General features: G+C 45.4%; 1 protein-coding gene across 1 annotated transcript in view; it reads right to left on the bottom strand.

Annotated features, from left to right (window-relative positions):
* The window catches only part of LOC120945060 (G-protein coupled receptor 22-like), a 166,737-nt gene extending 153,464 nt beyond the window's left edge, over positions 1-13,273 (bottom strand). Inside the window, exon 1 of the mRNA XM_040358914.1 lies at positions 12,902-13,273. The gene's annotated coding sequence lies outside the window, so the exon portion shown is untranslated. The remainder of the gene's footprint in view (positions 1-12,901) is intronic.
* Positions 13,274-15,436: the final 2,163 nt, after the last annotated feature.

Genomic DNA, 15,436 nt, shown 5'->3' with positions numbered 1-15,436 from the left:
AGTCTGGCATGTAATGGGGCACAGTGAGTCTGGCATGTAATAGGGCAGAGGGAGTCTGGCATGTAATGGGGCACAGTGAGGCATGTAGTGGCACAGTCTGGCATGTAATGGTGGCACAGTGAGGCGAGGCATGACTAGTAGGAAGGGGGTAGTCTTATACGGCGAGTATATCCCAAAACCAACATTTTAGCTGGAAAATTAGGGGGTCGTCTTCTACGCCCAGTCGTCTTATACGCCGGCAAATACGGTAATTGGAACTGACTCTGAGAACCCCCCGACACACATTGTCAGATACGGCATCTTCTAAGTCGTTTCTCAGCAGTTGGACGTTGCCCATACCCCCAACTTTTTGAGATGGGGATGAGGGACACCTATCGGCAAAAGTATGCAGGCATAGGACACACCCCTCGCCACGCCCCCTTAAAGGAGAATTGGTTAAAACCACTTTTTTTTACCACTTCTATTCCTTTATATTGGCTTTTGGAATTTACAAATTCAGCAATTTAGAAATCGGATGAAAGGTTTAGCGCTGGGAAAGACTTTTTGAAAGATAAAAAGTGCATTTTGTATACAACTCTATAGATCAGATCAAAATGAGGGACAAATGAGAAGGAATGAGGGACAGAGGGACATTGCTCCAAATCAGGGACAGTCCCTGGAAATCCGGGACAGTTGGGAGCTATGCGTTGCCTGAACTGTTTCCCGGCTGGGTGTTTGGAGTAGAGAGGGGGAAATGCAATCTTCTCTGAAGTGAACAAAGTGAAGAAATTCATTCCGCAAGCACGTTTTCCATCATGCACCATCTGGCTGGCGATTCGATAGACCAGATGCGGCTCACGGGAAGATATGTTGAAGATTTGCTGCCCCCAATCTCACCAGGGCAGACACTGCTTTTCTGAGCTCAATCAGCGGGAGATATGGACCAAGGGGGGGCAGGATCAGTGTCAGCAGTACTGATCAGTACACATTGGGGGCCCCTTATCACTCAACCCTCTCCTGCCCCTCCAGACCTTTTCATTCCCTGTGTGGGGGTTAGTCAGCCACACGGACAGGACAAATCTTTTAGGGGGGGGGCCGTATCAGAGAGATGTTTGTTTTGTAGATTTTCAGCTCTTTCCCAACGCCTGGAAAGGATTCTGATAGAATTATCGAGAATTACCGGCTCCAGTGGCGGCTGGTGCTCCATTTTTTTGGGGGGGGCGCAAACAACCATCCCCCCCAACGTCACTCGCAGACAATGCAACCTGCAGAGGGATAGATTGGATAGGACAGAGATAGATAGAGAGATAGATAGAGAGATAGATAGATAGAGAGATAGATAGATAGATAGATAGATAGATAATAAAATAGATAGATAGATAGATAGACCGATAAATTGATAGATAGATAGATGAATTGATGGATAGATAGATAGATAGATAGATAGATAGATAGATAGATAGATAGATAGATAGATAGATAGATAGATAGATAGATAGATAGATAGATAGATAGATAGATAGGCAGATAGATAGATAGATAGATAGATAGATAGATAGATAGATAGATAGATAGATAGATAGATAGATAGATAGATAATTAGATAGATAGGCAGATAGATAGATAGATAATTAGATAGATAGGCAGATAGATAGATAGATAGATAGATAGATAGATAGATAGATAGATAGATAGAAACGTCTTGCCTGCAGAATTGGCATGACGCTTCAATGATGCTTTAATACTGCACTGTGCCCGGCGCCCGGAGCCCGCCCCAAACACTTAAAGAACCTTTTTTTTCTTCTTATTTTGTTAGTGGCTTTGGGGTGGGGGGGCGGCGCCCAGGCGCCCAGGCGCCCCCTATGGACGGGCCGCCACTGACCGGCTCCATCGCTGCTTTCCTCTCTGGATCTATTCACCTATTCATCGCATTTTAGGCAGCCCCCGCGTTTTACATGCGTGTTACATATACTGTATATTACATGCACTGCCATACCTTTAAGACTGCGACATACAAACCTGCAGAGGCAGAGATCTACCTGGACAATAGAGATGGGCCGAACAACCCCCCCCCCCCCTCCCCGGTTCGGTTTGTGCCGGAAATCTCAAACATTGCAAAAGTTCAGAACCTTTTAGAAGGCTTATAAGCAAGGTATTGGCCATAAAAAGAGGGGTATGGGGGGTCCGGGGGCATTTGCCCTGCGGGGGACATGTGATAGTGCAAATAAAAACTTTTAAAAAAGATCGTTTTTTAAAGAGCAGTGATTTTAATGATAGTTAATGTGGTACTAAAGGCTTGAATTATTTTATTTTTTTGCACAGTGTGGCCCCCGAACGCCGTCTTCTGGGGTCCCTCGGCGGCTCTCTCGGCTTTCCATTTCTTTTTTAGAGACATTTTAGTACTGAAAAGTTTGGATCCCCATTGACTTCAATGGGGTTCGGGGTCAAGTTCGGGTCCCGAACCCGGACTTTTTTCTGAAGTACGGCCGAACCCGAACATCCAGGTGTCCGCTCAACTCTAGTCAGGACAGTAAGAACCAAGGGCCAAATGTGGCCTCCAGGCCACAGGACATGCACCAAGGGTCTATCCTACTGTGAAAAAAATGACAGTTGGAATCTGGGTGATGCTCACCGTTGATCAGTGCCTGGCACACGCTACATGAGACTGCTAGAGATTAGTGTCATTACTTGCAAAGGGCCACACAGCAAGTACCAAAGGGGCACATGTGGCCCCCAGGCCATGGGATAGGTACCAAGGATATATCCCACAGTGAAAAAAATTACAGTTGGAATCCTGGTGACATTAGCGGTTGATCAGTGCTGGGGAAATGCTATATGCCAGAGATCTGTGGCATTTTTTGCAAAGCGCGACAAAGCAAATACCAAAGGGCCACATGTGGCCCCCGGGACACAGGACAGGCACCAAGGGTCTATCCTACAGTGAAAAAAAATGACAGTTGGAATCTGGGTAATGCTCACAGATGATAATCAGTGATGGGGACATGCTACAAGAGATTTCTAGAGATCAGTGTCATAACATGCAAAGGATCCCACAGCAAGAACCAAAGGGCCAAAGTGGCCCCGCCGCGCCACAGGACAGGCACCAAGGGTCTGTCCTACAGTAAAAAAAAAATCACAGTTGGAATCTGGGTAACATGATGGTTGATCAGGGCCTGGCACACGCTACATGAGTTTGCTAGAGATCAGCACAGCAAGTACCAAAGGCCCAAATGTGTCTCCCAGGTCGCAAGTTGGGCACACGGACTCTATCCAAGAGTTTAAAAAAATGACAGTTGGAATCCGGGTGACAGTGACAGTTGATCACCTTATCTTTGTCTACCAGGATGGCAGTGTCAGTTCTCCGGCTCTAGAGCAACCCTCCAAGCTTGTTAAGGTTCAGGATCACATTATGTGAGTGGACACAGACAGCGGCTGTTGAGCCTTTCGCCGTGCGCCTTTCAAGCGACGCTTCCTGCCTTTCAACTGACAAGCCTCTGAACATGCTATGAATTATACATACGTGCATATTCCTATCAATTATGCATATAAATTACATAATGATAAAAGTGACTGTGGTAGAAGAGAGCCTCCCTGTCAGGGAGAAGAGATATCGCCACACCGTTCCAGCCTTTTGATTCCTGTGGATATTTCTGCAGTGCTCACGGGTTCTACTAGATCTCCCAATAGATGTAGATTGTGATACCACCTCACATAACCAGGGCCTGGGTGAGGGGGAAGGGGGGGCAGCTGCCCCTGTGGCAGTGCTTTCATGGGAGGAGGGTGCCACATGGTCAGCTGCCCTTTATTTGGCGCTATTCACGGTCAGGCAGAGAACTCACAGCAGGTGGTCCCACAAAGTTATGCACATGAAACCCAAATGGCAAACCTGGGCCTGCACAATGGCACCAAGGGCTCTATTACATGGGAGGGCAGGTGATAAAAGCAAGGGGTTGAGACACTTTTTTTACCTCCTCTTTACCACCCACTTAAAGGGGAGTTCCAGACTTTTTTTAAGTTTATTAAAAGTCAGCAGCTACAAAAAGTGTAGCTGCTGGCTTTTAATAAACAGACACTTACCTGCTCCACGGCTCCAGCTCCTCGCCGGCCGGGGCTCCGCTCCTCGCAGCAGACAGTGGGGTGGATAGCTGATGCTTTTTTTGACGCGTTTCGCACTGGGGTGTCAGCGCTTAGTCTAAGTGCTGACACCCATGTGCGAAACGCGTCAGCTATCCACCCCACTGTCTGCTGTGACTTGTAGTGCTGTTTCCATTTTTTACTATTAAAGGCAACATTTTAAGAATTTTGTGGAAGTGCGGCTGTCCAATCTTTTTCTCCAGTCTTCGCTCCGTGCATTGCCTGCACCCATGCTTCTGAGAGGACACTGATTGCTGAGTGCACTCACCTGGAGCGGCAGTTTCCCTTTTCTTTACTAATGGGATGGGGATCTGCTTAGTGGGATTACTAACGAGCTGGGGATCTGCTGAGTGGGGGTACTAATGAGCTGGGGATCTGCTAAGTGGAGGTACTAATGAGCTGGGAATCTGCTAAGTGGAAGTACTAATGAGCTGGGGATCTGCTAAGTGAGGGTACTAATGAGCTTGGGATCTGCTGAGTGGGATTATTAACGAGCTGGGGATCTGTTGAGTTGGGATCTGGGGATCTGCTAAGTGAGGGTACTAATGAGCTTGGGATCTGCTGAGTGGGATTATTAACAAGCTGGGGATCTGTTGAGTTGGGGTACTAATGAGCTGGGAATCTGCTGAGTGGAGGTACTAATGAGCTGGGAATCTGCTAAGTGGAAGTACTAATGATATGGGGATCTGCTGAGTGGGATTACTAACGAGCTGAGGATCTGTTGAGTTGGGGTATTATTGAGCTGGGGATCTGCTGAGTGGAGGTACTGATGAGATGGGGATCTGCTGAGTGGGGGTACCAATGAGCTGGGGATCTGCTGAGTGGGGGTAACAATGAGCTGGGGATCTGCTGAGTGAGGGTACCAATGAGCTGGAGATCTGCTGAGTGGGGGTATTATTGAGCTGGGGTTCTGCTGAGTGGAGGTACTGATGAGATGGGGATCTGCTGAGTGGGGGTAACAATGAGCTGGGGATCTGCTGAGTGGGGGTAACAATGAGCTGGGGATCTGCTGAGTGGGGGTAACAGTGAGCTGGGGATTTGCTAAATGGGAGTACTAAGGAACTGGGGATCTGATCAGTGGGGTAATACTGAGCTGAGGTTCTACTAGGCCCAAATAGAAAATCAACACACGCACAGGGCATATGCCTGGTCTACATGGCATGTTTCTCCATATTAAGGGACTACAGGATGAGTAAAATGTGGGCATGGGACCACATGATGGTATTAAAATACAAGGGCACTCCAGTGCCAGGACAAGGTCCTTTAGCACCCAAGACAAAAAGCCCCCCCCCCAAACATGAGCTGTGAACTTTAGTACTTTAGAAGCACAGGTTGCAGGTCTTGCCCTTCTTGCACCCCTTTCCTGCTAAAGCACCCAAGGTAGCATCCTCATCGGCCCGGCCCGAGGGCAATCTTTCTCTAAAGAACATTTGGCATTTGGATGGCCCTCAACATTTCCAGACTACGCTGATGTAAAAGTATCTGCATCTTTCAAAATGTCAACAAGTGTGAGGCGGCAGAAAAAAAAAAAACCCATTGAGCGAACGTCTGAGCATTCGAATCCACTCGGCTGACGTCATGATGCCAAGCTAAGGAGTGCTCTTCAGCTGGTCTGTCTGAGAGCGAAGCACTAGAGGGTGCAGGTGTCCCTGGCAGGCGGCTTAGTTGTGCCGCGGCACGAATCTTCAACGCAAATGAACACACAAATTAAAATGATTGTACCTTAGGAGTGAGAGGCATTTATTGAATGCCGTAGACGAGCTGGAGGCTGATTTACGGATTGGCAGCGGCCGCGGCGGGTTCTCAAGGTTTACCCAGAACAATTGTCATTTTTAGCGGCGTGACGAGCAAAGATTGAGACCACCACGTTAGTGAATAGGTCTCAAAAGTGAAGGGCTTGCAAGCTCACCCGCCACAAAACTATCATCAATCTTCCTTGAAAGTAAATCCCTCCATCACACTTTCCACAGACCAGTGGCAGCTGGTGCTCAAATTTTTTTGGGGGGGGCGCAACCAAACTGAGAAAAAAAAAACATCAACATGGGAGCGACGTCACAACGTCACTTCCGGTTTACTCGCACCGGTTTTAAAAAAATACACAGTATTCAGAATCGCCGTTTTCGGTGATCTGAATACTTTGAAGTGCAAAGGAGGGATTGGGGTCTTTTAGAGCCGCAATCCCTCCATAAAGAGTACCTGTCACCACGCCGTCGTATCTTAGGGTGCATTCTCACGCTGGCCGCTAGGTGGCGCTCCCGCCGTTTTCGGCGGAGAGTATGCAAATTACCTAGATACGTCGATTCACAAACGTACGTGCGCCCGGCGTTCGTTTTTTACGTCGTTTGCGTAAGGCTTTTTCGGCGTAACGTTGTGCCTGCTTCTATGAGGCGCACTCAATGTTAAGTATGGACGTCGTTCCCGCTTCGATCTTTGAATTTTTTACGTCGTTTGCGTAAGTCGTTCGCGAATAGGGCTGGACGTAATTTACGTTCAAGTCGAAACCAATGACGTCCTTGCAACGTCATTTGGAGCAATGCACACTGGGATATGTACACGGACGGTGCATGCGGCGTTCGTACAAAACGTCAATCACGTCAGGTCAACACACATTAACATAAAACACGCCCCCCCCTTACACATTTGAATTACGCGGGCTTACGCCGGCCCCATTTACGCTACGCCACCGCAACTTACGGAGCAAGTGCTTTGTGAATACTGCACTTGCTCCTGTAAGTTGCGGCGGCATAGCGTAAATACGCTACGCTGCGCCGCCGTTAGATTGCGCGCCCCTACCTGAATCTAGCCCCATGTGTTGCTCAGACTGTGAACGTGTGCGGTGTGCTGGGAGGCATGAAGCAGCTAATCCATAAAATAAAACATGTTTATTAGCTGGGCATGAACCGGCCCTCTCCTTTTCTTCCCAAGCTCCAGCTCCTCCCGTGTACACGAGCCTCTAAATTTTGTCCACAGACGCGCGTTTTCTAACGGCGCAGCCGGTAAGTGTTGAGCGCCTACTTTAACCTTGGAAAGTCACCTAACGCTTGGCTGTGTCCCTCCTGCCGTGCGTGAAACTACAGTTGTTCCATCTCAGAATATACCGCAGCATTGGATGCAATTAAAATACCATTAGCATTTACAATTCAGCTTCCACCGCTTACTAGTTGAGTTTTTCTGGAGTGTAACGGGCTCCGAGCGCCAACGCAAAAGACTGCAATCGTTACCCAGCCGTTGACCTCTAAATCATCAGCAGAGAAATGTTTGCTCAGAGCTGCAGCTGACGTACCCTTGTGCCTTGGTGACAGCTGAAAAATGTAATGTAACAAACACAAGCTGTCATTACCATGGTCAGCGGGTAAATAGGAAGCTTGTTTCAGGAGCTTGCAATTAAGTTAGCATTATTTGGGCTTTATAAACGCAGTGGAGCTCAGTGGACCTTGCCAAATGCTCCTTCAGTCTAATGTAGCATTTTTTTTTGTCCCAGAGGAACCATTGGAAGACTTTTCAAGTCTCATGCCGCGTACACAGGATCGGACATTCCGACAACAAAACCGTGGATTTTTTTCCGACGGATTGTTGTCTCAAACTTGTCTTGCACACACACGGTCACACAAATGTTGTCGGAAACTCCGAACGTCAAGAACGCAGTGACTTACAACACCACGACGAGCAGAGAAACATTAAGTTCAATGATTCCGAGCATGCGTCGAATTGATTCCGAGCACACGTAGGATTTTTGTGCATCGGAATTGCATTACAGTCGATCGGAATTTCCGACAAGAACTTTTGTTGTCGGAAAAATCGAGAACCAGCTCTCAAACATTTGTTGTGGGAAATTCCGACAGCAAATGTCCGATGGAGCCTACACACGGTCGGAAAATCTGACCAAAAGCTCACATCGAAAATTTGTACGCGGCATTAGGGAACTCCGTCTAAACCAGTTCATTGGAGGTCAGTTAATAAAATGCTCCTCACATTGGTGGTCAATTGGTAGAATGCTCCTTATATTGGTGTTCTGTGGGAAGAATGTTCCTTACATTGGTAGTCAGTAGGACGAATGTTGCTTACATTGGTGGTCAGTGGAAAGAATTCTCTTTACATTGGTGGTCAGTGGAAAGAATTCTGCTTACATCGGTGGCCAGTGGGAAGAATGCTCCTTACATTGGTGATCAGTGAGAAGAATGTTCCTTACATTGGTGGTCAGTGGGAAGAATGTCCCTTACATCAGTTGCCAGTGGGAAGAATGCTTCTTACATTGGTGGCCAGTGGGAAGAATGCTTCTTACATTGGTGATCAGTGAGAAGAATGTTCCTTACATTGGTGGCCAGTGGGAAGAATGTTCCTTACATTGGTGATCAGTGAGAAGAATGTTCCTTACATTGGTGATCAGTGAGAAGAATGTTCCTTACATTGGTGATCAGTGGGAAGAATGCTCCTTACATTGGTGGCCAGTGGGAAGAATGCTCCTTACATTGGTGGCCAGTGGGAAGAATGCTCCTTACATCGGTGGCCAGTGGGAAGAATGCACACCCTTTCAGTGGTGGCCAGAATGCCAGCTGGTACAGACAAGACAACTAAAAGTATCATTGTGTCAGTCAGCTGGTCCTGCCAAGTTTAGTTGGCCCCAAAGAATTAGCACCATCAGATGGGAGGTCGATCAACCTCTGGAGTAACCCTAAGGTTCCACAAAACCATGGCTGAGAATGGCTGGTCTAATATAGTTTTACATTTCATGAAGGACTATTTTTGTCAACCCAACATGGAACTTGGTGGTCTCTTTCTCTCCCGATCTACTTGGATACAGGATGGGAGGGGTGGGAAAAGTTGTATAATGCCCTCTCCATGCCTGGTTGTGTGGGCATTTTATAGACAGCTTCTATTGATCCCAAATATCCAAATGGCTAAATGTAATAAATTTGACCTTGATTGTATGGACAGGTCTGTAAATATAGTCATATGTGGCACACTTCCATGTTGACTGGAAAGTCCAATGCAACAATGCAAGATTGGGAGGTGTAGGGCGTCCTTTTGGGTGAAATCTGGACATGGCCAAATTGTTGGAAAGATTCCAAGAAAAGGGGCCTTCTCTTTACCTATGTCATTAAGACAATGAAAGATTGGAAAGATTCCAAGTAAAGGGGCCTTCTCTTTACCTATCTCATTAAGACAAGGGAAGATTGGAAAGATTCCAAGTAAAGGGGCCTTCTCTTTACCTATCTCATTAAGACAAGGGAAGATTGGAAAGATTCCAAGTAAAGGGGCCTTCTCTTTACCTATCTCATTAAGACAAGTGAAGATTGGAAAGATTCCAAGAAAAGGGGCCGTCTCTTTACCTATATCATTAAGACAAGTGAAGATTGGAAAGATTCCAAGTAAAGGGGCCTTCTCATTACCTATCTCATTAAGACAGGGGAAGATTGAAAAGAATCCAAGTAAAGGGGGCTTCTCTTTACCTATCTCATTAAGACAAGGGAAGGTTGGAAAGACTCCAAGTAAAGGGGCCTTCTCGTTACCTATTTCATTAAGACAAGGGAAGATTGGAAGGATTCCAAGTAAAGGGGCCTTCTCTTTACCTATCTCATGAAGACAAGTGAAGATTGGAAAGATTCCAAGTAAAGGGGCCTTCTCTTTACCTATCTTATTAGGACAATGGAAGATTGGAAAGATTCCAAGTAAAGGGGCCTTCTCTTTACCTATCTTATTAGGACAATGGAAGATTGGAAAGATTCCAAGTAAAGGGGCCTTCTCTTTACCTATCTCATTAAGACAAGTGAAGATTGGAAAGATTCCAAGTAAAGGGGCCTTCTCGTTACCTATTTCATTAAGACGAGGGAAGATTGGAAGGGTTCCAAGTAAAGGGGCCTTCTCTTTACCTATCTCATTAAAGGAACCACCCAGAAACTTCATCCACGTATCAGCCAAGTCAACCATGCAACAGGTCCTGTTGGATTGATGGCCAGTGCCTCAGTATTTATCAATTGTGCTAGGACTTCTATTTATCTATGGCCATTGATACACCACATCCCCTTAAAACACACCCACAGTGCTGCTCTGCATCTTAGGGGCTCTGAGCCCAGCTGCATTATGTGATACCAGAGGGACATCATATAAGGAACTAGCAATGTGATTTAAGGCCACCCTTCTCCATCTAGTTATCACCATCAACCAGACCACAAAGCCATCTGTGGGGTATGGCTGTGATGATATCAAACGTGGTTATACCTGATTGTATGGCACTATACCTGGATTATGAAGGTGACATTTCCTTAGCCGCTACAAAATTGTTGAACAAATTTCAAATTTTTAAAGCTGCTCGTTCATTATGTAATTTCACCAACACCCAAGCAGATTTCATCATCACCTGTGATCAAAAGATAGTAAACAATTTAAACCCTGAGCCTAATTAGCACAATTTTTTTTAGCAGCATCTATCTAAGAAAATAAAAAAAAAAAGAATCTTTTAGAGCTCTGGAAAGTTTCTATCTGTAGAACAAATGGTACTTTCGAAAAAGCAACCATAGAGAATTGAGTCATGAGATACCATTCCGGAGAGATGCTTTGCAAATCTTTCTAGAATAAGCCGTGGTCAGTTCTGTCCTAAAAAAATGAAATTCATTGGAATTTAAGTAAAATCTAGTGCCAGTTTTATAAATGTTTCTACCAGGTCAGTAAACTTTTATCTTGGGTTTGGTTACCTGAGTTAAGGTCTCATATAACACCCTGCTGTTGTGGGATTGCTACAATAGACAACCTAAACTGCATTTTATCTATCTATATATCTATCTTCTTCTCTACATGTGATAACATGCCTATCTATCTATCTATCTATCTATCTATCTATCTATCTATCTATCTATCTGTTGTCTTTGACTCTATCTATGTTTTTATCTACTTATTGTCTTTGAATCTATCTATCTATCTATCTATCTTTATTGTTTTTTTAATCTATTTATGGTATTTTAGCGTATGTATCTGGAGTATCTATCTATCTATCTATCTATCTATCTTTATTGTTTTTTAATCTATGTATGGTCTTTGAGTCCATAAATCTAGAGTATTTTTCTATCTACAGTATCTATCTATCTATCTATCTATCTATCTATCTATCTATCTATCTATCTATTTATCTATCTATCTGTTGTCTTTGACTCTCTTTCTTTTTAACTATGTATTGTCTTTTAATCTATCTATCTATCCATCTATCTATCTTTATTGTTTTTTATTCTATGCATGGTCTTTAAATCTATGTATCTGGAGTATGTATCTATCTACAGTATCTATCTATCTATCTATCTATCTATCTATCTATCTATCTATCTATCTATCTATCTATCTATCTATCTATCTATCTAGTGTTTTTATCTATTCATGGTCTGAGTCTCTCTATCTAGAGTATTTATCCATCTACAGTATCTATCTATCTATCTATCTATCTATCTATCTATCTATCTATCTATCTATCTATCTATCTATCTATCTATCTATCTATCCATCTAAATATAATGTACCCCACATTATGAACACACAGTTTGGTATCAGTAACACAATCACTGTCACTACACAAGCTAGAAGTGAGCCCAAAAATCATTCCAAAATGATGTCCTTACCAAGACAACCTTTTTTCATGCTGATCAGTAAAATTTCAATCAGAATTTGAGCAAACTCCCCACCAATATCCATAAGGTTCCACAACTTAACCACCTAGGAAGCAATGACCAGCATATGAAAACCAAATGATCAGACAAGATTTCATATCCTCCGAGGGTTCCTGGGCAATGTAACATCATATAAATATTAATCAGGAGGAGTCCAGGTCATTATTGCTCTAATTATTATTATTATAATAATTATTAATAAATTGGAGATTATTATTTCGGAGGAAGTATACAGGGAGCAGGTTTGGTTATTTTGGTTGCTCTCGGTACAGGCAAAGTGAAGCCCAGGCGCCCCTGACCATATGCAGCATCCATCTACTTATGCATGACAGTCCAGCACTCAAGACGGCAATCTCTCCACTGCTAATGTTATCACTTGTGGAAAACGACAGTCCGCAGCCCAGGATCCTTTTCTCAAAACACTGAGAAGCCAAATTACAGAAATATCGCCCCAGCCGTCCAATTAGCGCTTCTTCACGCCCGATGACCCATCCAAAGTCATTTCAGGTCCTCCCCGCCGTATAGGGAGGCTTTCTACACACATTGCATTTTTTTTGCATACAACAATTCAACTGTTATTTCTTACAGCATATCAACTGTTTTTTCTTACAGCAATTCAACTGTTATTTCTTACAGCATATCAACTGTTTTTTCTTACAGCAATTCAACTGTTATTTCTTACAGCATATCAACTGCTATTTCTTACAGCATATCAACTGTTATTTCTTACAGCATATCAACTGTTATTTCTTACAGCATATCAACTGTTTTTTCTTACAGCATATCAACTGTTATTTCTTGCAGCATATCAACTGTTATTTCTTGCAGCTCCCTGCAATCACCAGCTGCGGAGAAACAAGGAGACGGCCACACAATACACTGAGCCCCCCCAACGCTGCAGAGGCAAGGGGAGGGGGGGGGGGACACAACCACAGGCCAGTCGATTAAGGTCAGTTGCAGGGCAGCTGCGGGCGCTCGGTGATGCAACCTAAACAATGCATCTTAGATAACACCTGGCAGCCAAGGGGTTAAATGCATGGCACTAAAGGGGTGATGTGTACCTGGAGGGTTTTCCCAGCGATGCTGTAATAATTTATAGCTAATGATAGAGGAGTAAAGAGGCATGCGGGACTTACCCTTTGGGGGCAGCTTGGTGGGCTGCTGTGCAGGAACTTTATTGGCCCCCAGGGATGGCCAGCTGTTCCTGAGTGGCAGGGGGGCTCTCCAGGACCCGGGTCTTCGCTGGCATGGTAGTAGTAGGATCCTTGCTTGCTGAGATGGGATTTTTTTTTTTGGATGAGTGCTTCCAGTTTTTTATTTATTTTTTTGTTTTTTCTTTTTATCACCCCCTCCTTCTATTTGTACTGATAGCTCCTGATCCAGCTGCAGCCTGGGATGAGGATGCTTCTGAATGCTGCAGGTGTATGTGTGAGTGTGCTGCAGCCTCCAATTCCCTCCTTCTCTCTCCCTGTCTCCTTCCCTCTGTTCTTCCCACTACTGCCCTCCCTCTCTCTCCCATTCCATGCCGTCTATTCCCCGACTCCCCCCCCCCCCCCCCCCCGCCACTGCCTACTACTCTCACTGCATCACCCCCTACACACACATATACTCCTATACACAAACATAAATATTCCCTCTCCCATGCATACACAATGCAGACGCACCAGACTTGCACAGCACACAAACACAGAGATTTCTTCCTCCAAAAACACACACTGCATGCTCAGGAGCATCCCCATTTCTCTTCGCTCACTATATACTGTATATATATCATACGCCAACATAAATATGTGTGCTCTCTCTCTCCCATATGTATTGGTATAGTAGGCACTCACACACAAAATTACAGGTTTGCCCATCAATAAACATACTGTACATACCCCCTGCGACAACCAATGACCATATACCCCCTGCGACAACCAATGACCATACGTATCTCACCAGTCTGGCTCCAAAAAATTAAATCTGATTGTTTTGTACTTTGGATTATCTTTTTGAATTGTTGTCAAGAGCTTAAGTATTAGTAAAATCCCTCTCTTTATCTATTTCTGCTTCTCTCTGTCTTTTCCCCTCTCTTACCCTCAGGGATGGACTGGCCATTGGGACTACAGGGAGTTTCCCGGTGGGCCAGTGGCTCAGTGGACCGGCTTCAGTGGCAGTGGACCGCCGCAACCCTCCGCTCCTCTGTCTCTACCTTCCCGCAGCGCTTACCTCCTCTCCCTCCCCGCAGCGCTTACCTGGGGGGAACAAAGAAGCAGGGGGATGACCAGAGGAGCAGGGGGGACGACAGAGGAGCATGGGGGAGGGGACAGACAGCTGACTCAACAGCTATGGCCTGGGAATTTCTCACTTCTGCCTAATCTTGTCCCATAAGGGGGGGCACCGAACTGATTCTTTGCCCCGGGTGAAATAATGTCTAGCTTCCCCACTGGTACTGCCTATAAGAGTACCAGTACCAGCCGTTCTACTCTTATAAAGTAGTGGCTAGTGGCTAGTGAACAGGGAGAGGGGGCTTGGGTGGTTGGGGGGTGTGGGAGTTGTCCGGCCGCCATGGGAGAGATCTGTCAAAGTGGGCCAGTCTGGATGAAGTCCAGGGCCAAATTTTTGTCCCAGTCCAGCCCTGCTTACCCTCCATCCTTGCTATTTGTCTCTACTCCCCCTTACTGTCTCTTTCCCTTTTTTTCGCTTCCTAATTCCTATCTACTTATCTCTTTATATTTTGCTCTCTCTGTTGCCCCTCTCCTTTTCTTTTTCTTTTTTTTCTTTTTTTTTTATATCAGGAAACCGGTCCCAACGGACCACAGAAACAGTAACAAAACATCACAATAAAGAATTAAACAAGGCATTTGTGTGCAACATACAGAGTATCCAGTACAATAGTGACATTATAATATCCTCAGGTATACACTCCCCTGAATGTGTGACAAGATAACACGGGGAGAAACGTGTGTCTCCCCCCACATCATCTCCCTGGACACGACCCACTGCCTCGTCTTACAGGTCGGTCCAGTGTGGCCCGGAGGGCCCGGCGCCCCGTGTTTTAAATTTTTTAAAGAGTAGGTAGCAGATCCAGAGCATAAAGGAAAGGTAGAAGACTGTGCCCAGGGGCACATAGGGGCACATAGAAGGTGCCCCTCTCCTTTTCTAACCCCCCTTTCCTCATTTGTCTGTCTCCTTCCCTGCTTTTCTCTTTTTGTCCCTTTCTCCTTTTTACGCCCTACCCCAATCTCTCTTAGATCGAATTCACTCTTCCTCTCTCTCTCTCCCTTTCCCGCTTTCACTCTTCTTCTTCCTCTTCCTCTCGCTCTCCCTTTCCCGCTTTCCTCTTCTTCTCTCTCTCTCTACCTTTCCCGCTCTCACTCTTCCTCTCTCTCTCTCCCTTTCCCGCTTTCACTCTTCTTCTCTCTCTCTCTACCTTTCCCGCTCTCACTTTTCCTCTCTCTCTCCCTTTCCCGCTTTCACTCTTCTTCTTATCTCTCTCTCTACCTTTCCCGCTCTCACTCTTCCTCTCTTTCTCCCTTTCCCGCTTTCACTCTTCTTATCTCTCTCTCTAACTTTCCCGCTCTCACTCTTCCTCTCTCTCTCCCTTTCCCGCTTTCACTCTTCTTCCCTCTCTCTCTCTACCTTTCCCGCTCTTACTCTTCCTCTCTCTCTCCCTTTCCCGCTTTCTC

The sequence above is a fragment of the Rana temporaria genome, chromosome 7 (assembly GCF_905171775.1).
Source record: "Rana temporaria chromosome 7, aRanTem1.1, whole genome shotgun sequence".
Classification (NCBI taxonomy): domain Eukaryota; kingdom Metazoa; phylum Chordata; class Amphibia; order Anura; family Ranidae; genus Rana; species Rana temporaria.
The sequence above is the reverse complement of the archived record's forward strand: the minus strand, read 5'-3'. Positions and strand labels throughout refer to the sequence as shown.